Source organism: Cicer arietinum, chromosome 3 (assembly GCF_000331145.2).
Source record: "Cicer arietinum cultivar CDC Frontier isolate Library 1 chromosome 3, Cicar.CDCFrontier_v2.0, whole genome shotgun sequence".
Classification (NCBI taxonomy): domain Eukaryota; kingdom Viridiplantae; phylum Streptophyta; class Magnoliopsida; order Fabales; family Fabaceae; genus Cicer; species Cicer arietinum.
The window spans coordinates 45,648,583-45,658,337 of NC_021162.2; the positions used below are offsets into that span (position 1 = coordinate 45,648,583).

Consider the following 9,755-nt stretch of genomic DNA (forward strand, 5'->3'; position numbering starts at 1 on the left):
TTTTGGATTTATGTGACATGCTTATGATTATGTGATACTCTTTATCTAAAAAAAAAAAAAAAAAAATTATTTGGGGTTTAGGGTGTCACAGTAGGTCTCTAAAATCTTCCCACAACTCTTGTGATGAGATATGATTAATGTGTATCATAAGACCATATATTATATATAGTATTGGGTTGATTAGTAGATACATGGAGAAGCATAGGACATCACACTACATGGCAGCAAAAAGGATTTTGAGATACATCAATGAAACCATTGAGCTTGGCCTGTTGTATCCCACAAACTCGAATGAAGATGACGCTGAACTTGTTGGTTTTACTGATGCAGATTGGTGTAGAGATAAGGATGATAAAAAGAGTACCACGAGTTATGTGTTCATGATCAATAACTCACCAATCTCATGGTGTTTGAAGAAGCAAAGTATTGAAGCCTTGTCCACATGTGAAACTGAATATGTGGTTGCATCGATGGCAACTTGCCAAGCTATATGGTTGGCTGAATTAATGACAAAATTGGGACTAAGAATTAATGAAGCAGTAAAGTTGAAGATAAACAACAAATCAACAATTGATCTAGCAAGACATCCAAGTGTTCATGGAAGGAGCAAACACATAAAAACAAGGTTTCATTTCCTAAGAGATCAAGTGATGAATGACAAGATAAACATCAATTGAATCACTTTGAATTAGGGGGTATGTTAAATGTAATTAAAGTCATTTGTAGTTAGTTAGGGATGTTAGAATACATTTAGAAATAGTTAAGAAGGTTAGATTATGTTTTGACAGTTGCTGCTCAATTCCATTTTCTGAACATTCTATTTTCTTCTCTCTTCTTCTCGATTTCAATTCTTCTCAATTATACAACATGTTCTAACAAAACGGTGTGATGGGGAAATAAAATATGTTTGGTTTTGGTGATAGAGGATTGAGGAAGGGCTGTATTGTTTTTTCAGGTTTTAATTTATTTATTTCTGGTTTTGTAACGAGGGACTTGGAAATGGATTAATGCAATATAATATGAGATAGAAAAGGGAGAAGTTTCTTTTTTATTGTTTCTATAATGTATGTCTATAAAAGATGTAATTTAATTAGACTATTTTAATGCTTTTTATGTTTTTATTAATTCAAATAATTAATTTACAACTTAGGTGAATAATAATTAATAACATGTAAATCAAAATTAGCATTAGCTAAATTTAGTCAAAATTAGACCAAGGACTAAGAATAAAAACCGAATAAAATTGAAGGTCAAAATCTCTACAGAAGGTATGGGATAAAATCGCTCAATTTAAAATTTTGGAAAAAAAGTACATTATAATTTAACTATTTTCCTACACGAGTCACTTTCTTGTATTTTATCCATATTTTTCCGCATCCTATTAAAATTTCTCAAAAGATTACAACTCACCATTGCCAAATTCAATTCACGAAAACTTTGCAATGAATATTCTACGTTGAGTGTTTTTCATAAGAATGTGCTACTTATATTAATATTATAAATGATATTAATTAAAAATGATATTAATCAATTTCTATGAATTATCATCAATTAAATTTTTTTATAAGTAAAAAATTTATTAAAAATAAGTACAAGAAATATTAATCAAACTCATACATCATACCAACATATACAAGTTAAATTAGCAAAAAACCTAACAAATCAAGAGCGTGTTTTAACTAATAAAAGAAAATTCTAGGTTGATTCTAGTAAATTGTTGGTAAATTATTCAAGTCACATGAAAATCAATCTCATACATTCCGTTCATTTTGTTTTAAAATTTAAGTTTGATATAGTTAATAGAGTTTAGATGACTGATTTTAATTGGTCTTGGTGACATACCCATAATTTTTAAAAGACAATATCAGTGTGTCACCAAGAACAATTATTACAAATTTTAGGTGAATTAAAAAATATAAGTAATTTACGCATTTTGCATTTGTCAACGTACTAAGTAATAGGCGTATTTATTTTATTAAATGTAAAGTTTCTAATTAATAGGTGTATCTATTTTATTTTATTAAACACATCCTTTATTAATATTATTAATTTATGTTGGAAAATGAAAAGTCAACTTGAAAATATTCATGTATAATTAAAAGGTATTTTATAAACATCAACATAAAAAATTGACACCTTATATTCAATACCTACTTTTCTTAATATTCGTAGAAAAGAAAATCAAAACTTATAAATAAGGATGGAGATAGTATTATTAATATTAGTAGAAAATAAAATGAAAATATATAATTAAGAATGGAGATAGTAATTAAAATTAAAACATAAACAAACACTAAGTTTTCACGTTTCAAAAACATGATATTTTTTATAAATAATAACAATAATTATATAACTTATAACTTTGGAAACTAAAAAATAAAACAAGTAAAAACACTAAATATTAAACAATACAAACAATTATTAAATAGAGTAACTCATTCAAAATATATTATTGAAGTCCAAAGATCTCTACCCATACCATAAAAACAACGATAGTAAAAAAAAACTCTTAAAATAATGTGAAGCACAAGCTTCTAGTACTTCAGTTCCACAAGAAAAGCCCCATTGATTGCTTGTCATGATCGTGTTGAATATAACCTATATACAAATATATTATAGAGGAGACATAACAAAGATGTGAGTTTATCTTTCATCATGTAAAATGAATAAAGTCATACATAGATTAACACACGTTCATGAATCATATATATATCGATAAACTTTCAATGCTAAAACATGCACTACTTGAAATTCATGTGGGGCCAAAATTAACTTAGGAAAATATGGATTAAGAGGTTATGCTCTATGTCATATGCAAAGTGCAAGACCCATCTAGATTGTTTATATTCATAGTGCGCACTCTCACTAACATTAGTTGTACGATGACATCCTCAAGATAACAATTTAAAGTGTAAACTCAATAAATCACTCTCCTTTCATAAAATCTAAAATTAATTTTAAATTTCTTAGATAGTATATCAAATATAATATAACCTAAGAAAGTAAAGGCTACAATTAAAAATTGAAATATAGAGAGTACTGCAACTTCACATGATAGGAAGAAAAAATTGACACCCATCGTCGATCACTATCTGGAAAACTTTCTCCATTTTTGTCCAAATTTCAGTGTATTATTTCACTCATTTAGCACAATCAATTAAACACACTTTCTCATTTTTTTTACCTTCCTAATTTCCCTCTAAAATACCAGACTTCTCTATTTATAAAATGCCTTATTTTGCACCGTTCTTCACCGTAAGTTCGATTTGAGTTAAACCAAAGTCAAAACGATCATGTGAAAAGTGGCTATATTATCCACTTATTGGTTTTCTGGTTTATGGTAATTTTCTTTGACCGAATTTTGAAATTTAGTTTTTAGAGTATTTTCTCATAATTTATTTTTGACGTTTACCCATAAACTGTCGAGTTAGATCGATTGAATGACAAAGAGTCAAAGGACAAAAATTGTTTGCTCGTGGAATCGTATTCGTGTGTGAAAGCATTGAAATAAGGTAAGGGGTGAGAGAGTGTTTGAACTCATGAGTATAATATAATGTGAGACGAACGAGAAAACTGTATTTCCCAATGATTCATCCAAGACTCGCTACGTACGGAAGTAGCCTTTTCAGTGATAAATTGATTAATGTGAAAATATGGGAATTGTAAGATTAAAATATGAAATAAAAATATTTATAAGGTGTTGATTAATTTAACTTCGTTAAATGTGTGATATTTAATATTATTGTGATATTTGATTTAATTTTGTTAAATGTGTGATATTTGATATTATTGTGATATTGAGTGTTGAATGAATTTTATGTATATATTTGATTAGATGAGTTTATGTGATGATAAAAAATAAATGCATTGTGATAATTTTATGTGATGATGATGATGAATGATTAATAATTGTTATGTTATAAATTTGTGATAAGTTTGTGTTATGAGATATGATTGATGATAGTGATGCTATAAATTTGTGATGAGTTCATGAGATTATGATGTTGTATGATTAACATAAATTTTTGATGAGAATATTTAAGTAACCCCATAGTTGATGAAAAAAATGGTGATTCCAATTTGTGTTTGAGATGACGGTCTTAATATCGGGAGCCAACGAGGGGAGAAAATAAATATTTAGAATATGTGAAGTGGAGATTATTTTGTAATCATATAGGTAGGATGTGACAAGTCTAGTGATTCTGGGGAAGTACAATTGAATGAGCTTGATCGTGACGGTCAGCTGTTGAGCCTTAAGGCAAAATTGTTAAACCATGGAGGTATTCGGGTGGAGAATTACTAAGTGACTTTGAGGTAGCACTCCAAATATCAGGAGCTACCATGCAACACATGTTTACCTCGACTATCGCGTATATGTGTCTCGGGTTAAGTTTAGGAGATCTATGAGGATAGAGCCAATTTGAATTGTCCGTCCCCCGAGATGGTGTCATAGTATCAAACCTCCTAACCAAGTACTTCAGAGTTAGAATGGTACCATATTATGACGTAGAGTCCAAGCTCATGCATTGCGTTGCATTTTCTTGTGATTGTTTTGTTGTGATTAATATATGTCGTGTGACATAATAATTTTTCTTAGATTATTTGATGTTATAGTGAAATGTATTAATTTTTCTTAAGTGATTTTGACTTTATAATGTTATGATTTTTCTTGAAGAATATTTGTGTAATGATACTGTTTATTTATGATTAATTGTGTGTTTTCTTTACTTATATTATACTATTAACATGCTTTCGAAACTCACCTCATCTGTTGTTTGTGTTTGACTGGTTGGACCCTTCATTTGTGAAATCGCATGTATTACAAGTTAATAAATCTTGAAGTTCAGGTTTGGGAGAAGCCCCACTCTGATAGGTGATACCGGGAATGAGAGTCATAAGTTTTATTTTTATTTACTTAATTTTAAACAACTTTTTTGATAAAAGTCTTATAAGAACAAGTAAACATTTGGAATTATGAAATTATAGTTAAATCAAGTTTATGGAGATTGCATTGTTTTATAAGAGGAAAATGTTTAAAGTGTCCCTTTGGAATTTTGAGAAATATGATATCCTAAATTAGTTATAAAAGTATTATTTTTTTGAAAACAAATTTTCTTTATCTGCAGAGAATTAAAATTTTAAAAATTCTCATATGAATTATTATATATTATTTGGAGTTTAGGGTGTCAAAATGTCTCTTAAGCCAAATACGATCTATAACCGAGTTAAAATTTATTCAAATATAGATTATTTGAATTCGATATAATAAAATCTTTTCGACAGCTATTAAAAACACTTATCCATTTTATTGCAAATGAATAGACTTTATAAAACTGTTAGATATTATATTTAAATTGACCAAGTTAATTTGAACTACAACCTTAGCGCACCGAACCTATTTTCATATGAGCCCAACATTAGTGAGAGAAAGAAAAAAACTGCTTCAATATAGATATAAGGGAGTGCAAATAATGGAAAGGCATATTCATAGATTGTCACAAGTTCAATGAAAACGTACGTAAATTAGTCGATTAATTTGAAATGAGAACTTAATTATAATCAGTCAAAGTAATGGATTGTAGGAACTACACTTTAAAATCTTATTTATACTCTATAAATACCAATTGTACAAATTATAATAAACTTACATCAATCCAAATAAACCTATTTTACTTACAATCAAAGTAATGGAATGTAGGAACTGCACTTTAAAATCTTATTTATACTCTATAAATACCAATTGTACGTATCATATTAAACTTACATCAATCCAAATAAACCAATTTTACTTACAGTTTATCTGCTCTTCAAATTTACTTACGTTATTTTCATTATTCTATAATAGTTATCTACACAAATTGTCAAAATTAACATTCTTTGGAACATTTAAGGAATTCACAACCACTCAACCATTTTTTCATTGATGCAATTGCATTGCACATTTAATTTGCTAAAAGACAATAGAACTAGACAACCAAATTTTTATTGTACCCTGTAATGTTTAGAAATTGATCATGAGACAAGTTAGAATAGGTAGCAAGAAATTCGACAAAAATAGAAATTCTGGTCCCTCAAAATATCTTTTTAAATTTCTAGAATATCTTTTTAAATTTTCTATTATCTCATGTCTCTCTCCTGACATCAAATAAACAAATAAGAAATCAAATATCTAATAAGAAAAGTCATTTGTTGTAATCACTAATGATAAAACGAGGGGCAGTGAAGACCTCTAGAGAGGAATGCACACAATATCATTTTTTAGTTATTAAGACATAATTTCGAGTAAGTGTTGAAGAAAATCAATCAACTATGAATTATATATATCGAAGATTGATTGAAACATTTAGGAGAAAAAGTATTCAAAAATGAAAAAGAGTGCATAAGGAGGGGGAAAATTATTTTGAAGCTAATGGATCTCGACTATACAATTGGGGTGCTTTCAATTTGTTTTCATCACTTAATATATTGGTTTACTTTTGCTTGGTAATTGAAGTTTTGTGCATCTCTGTGCTGCAATATTGAAAGCATCTCGACTATGCAATTGTTCATGCATGTGTATTTATATCTTCCTTGTGGAATTTTGCCTAATTATTTGACTAATTATTTCCTTTTATGTGAAAATTATCTTGAAATTTATGAATTCAAATTAATAACATTCCAACTTTGTTTGCTATCCTTTGCTTTAATTTTATTTGTAGGCTCAGTATATGAATGCAGATTAATAATGCTTAGTGGTTTTATAGAGCTGAAGACATACTGAAAATGTTGAATTTTGTTCTTTGCATTTCACTTTTTTAGTGGATTGTTCTGGATATTGTTAAATCTAGATGTTGTTTTAAATAATAAAGGAAAATTCTAGATTGATTCTTGTAAATTATTGGTAAGTTATTCAAATCAAATGAAAATCAATCACATACATTCCATTCATTTTGTTTTAAAATTTAAGTTTTATATAGTTAATAGAGAGTTTAGATGAGTAATATTAATTGGTCTTGGTAACAGATCCATAATTTTTTAAAGACAACATCAGTGTGTCACCAAAAAAAAAAAATGTTACAAATTTTAGGTGAAATATAAATGTAATTTAAGCATTTTGCATTTTTCAACATACTAAGTAATAGGTGTATTTATTTTATTTTTTTATTTTATTACATGTAAAATTTCTAATAAGTAGGTGTATTTATTTATTTATTTTTTCAAACATATCCCTTATTAATACTACTAATTTATGTTGGAAAATGAAAAGTCAAAATGAAAATATTCAGGTATAAAAGGTATTTTAGAAACATCAACATAAAAAATTGACACCTTATATTCAATACCTAGTTTTCTTAATATTCGTATAAAAGAAAACGAAAACGTATAAATAAGGATGGAGATAGTATTCTTATTATTTGTAAAAAAGAAAATGAAAATTTAAAGTGAGATCCCCCTATCGTAGCTGCAGTCAAGCGTTCCCATCTCCATTTCCGTCCGTAGGGTACGAACCGGTAGGATCGTCCTGACTCTCATCTGAGGGCAAAGCCCAGATTTCCACAATAATTGTAAAGGTCACCAACCGAAAATAACAGTTAACACATAACATTTAAGTTTTAAATGCTAAAAATAACTTTTCAGCTAAGCATGCACCTTATCAGGATTTTCAATATGCGAAAAGTTCATACAATGCTTTGCCAATTAAAAATGAAAGTAAAATGAAGTTCTCAATCCCCTAGTTATAACATAACAACCAAGACATGGATAGATTCATGAGCAATCAATCATACAACTAAAACTGAGGATTTTCACCGAGCCAATCGATTGGGCAATCGATTGGGGTGAAGGATTTTGATGAAACAGAATCCTGGGCTGAAATCAATCGATTGGGAAATCGATTGAGTGAGTACTGAGCCCCAGGTTTTAAGCCAATCGATTTCCAAATCGATTTGGTCGGATATGGGTGAGTCCCTGACTTAAGGCCAATCGATTGCCAAATCGATTTCTTAAATGATTTCGAAAAACTGATTACAAAATCGATTGGCCAATCGATTTTGTAATCAGTTTTTCGAAATCATTTAAGAAATCGATTTGGCAATCGATTGGCCTTAAGTCAGGGACTCACCCATATCCGACCAAATCGATTTTGAAATCGATTGGCTTAAAACCTGGGGCTCAGTACTCACTCAATCGATTTCCCAATCGATTGATTTCAGCCCAGGATTCTGTTTCATCAAAATCCTTCACCCCAATCGATTGCCCAATCGATTGGCTCAGTGAAAATCCTCAATTTTAGTTGTATGATTGATTGCTCATGAATCTATCCATGTCTTGGTTGTTATGTTATAATTAGGGGATTGAGAACTTCATTTTACTTTCATTTTTTAATTGGCAAAGCATTGTATGAACTTTTCGCATATTGAAAATCCTGATAAGGTGCATGCTTAGCTGAAAAGTTATTTTTAGCATTTAAAACTTAAATGTTATGTGTTAACTGTTATTTTCGGTTGGTGACCTTTACAATTATTGTGGAAATCTGGGCTTTGCCCTCAGATGAGAGTCAGGACGATCCTACCGATTCGTACCCTACGGACGGGAATGGAGATGGGAACGCTTGACTGCAGCTACGTTAGGAGAATCTCACGGGGCGCGTGGAGATCACTCCGGGTGTTTAGTTGTGTTGTAAAATGATCAGATTAGGTTGGCATAGAGGGATCAGATGTCTTTCTTTTGTATTGCATTTATTTTAAAATGGAAGACTGTACCTATACTAATATTGTCAGCTTGACATGTTATTTTCGATGGGTTACATGTACCATTTGTTGTTGGGTAAATGGTTTGGATTTATAATTGGAGTAACTTTTCCGCTGCTTGTAAATTATAATGACTCAATTATTTATCCAAAGGCATTTCTTTATTTATTTCTCTGCTTTATTTTAAATTCTTTTGAAAAAAAAAATATACCCTCGCTTTGAAAAACGGGGTGTTACAGTATATCTTTAATTTTTTATTTCTTATCTATTTTTTCATATTAGAATGAGGTTCAAAACCAACATTATGCTTCAATTAAATAGCCATTAGTATATATATTCAACTAAAAAACATTTCTATATTACTTACCTCAATCCAAATATATCCTTAAACACACACGCACATATATAACTCACAAGAGAACAAAGCTAACAACACTTTCAAAATAAAATTTAGTACGCTTGTAAATTTATTAAAAAATTAAAAGTTGAAGCCTTAAACATAATAAATAAATTAAAGGCTGTCACGTAACATATAAATGTTTTTTTTTTACCTTTACTTGTACTATAAGAACTTACAACTACCATCTATGCAAAATCCACAACGATGAAGGGGACACTCGTAATTTAGACAATCGATGTCTGACATACATCTGATAGTTGTAATATATAAAATAAGAATAAAAAATATTATTGAAAATAAATTAAGAGTTTTGTAGAATTTGAAAATATGAGAATGAACTTACCACCAACATCGACTAGAGCAAGACAAAAGAACATAAAAAGGATCATAGTATAAAAAACCTTAAGAGTTTTAGCCATTTTATTACTCTAACTTTGCATGCAACAAATACAAAATCGTTTGATCACTTTATATTGTTAATAAACTCATGCTATGCTTATGTCAATTGAATAGTTTTTAGTACAACGAAGGGTCATGTTTGTCCCTTTAACTCATGTAATTGATTACTTGACGTTACTGTTAGAATATTAAAAAATATCTTATAATATCTTTTATATTATATTAGA

At 29.1% G+C, this 9,755-nt stretch overlaps 1 long non-coding RNA gene across 1 annotated transcript in view; it reads right to left on the minus strand.

Annotated features, from left to right (window-relative positions):
- The window catches only part of LOC113784832 (uncharacterized), a 31,727-nt gene extending 22,100 nt beyond the window's left edge, over positions 1-9,627 (minus strand). The window contains exons 1-2 of the long non-coding RNA XR_012162262.1: positions 9,473-9,627; positions 9,281-9,379 (exon numbers count right to left, since the gene is read on the minus strand). This is a non-coding gene — a long non-coding RNA (uncharacterized lncRNA). The remainder of the gene's footprint in view (positions 1-9,280; positions 9,380-9,472) is intronic.
- Between the last annotated feature and the right edge of the window lie 128 nt (positions 9,628-9,755).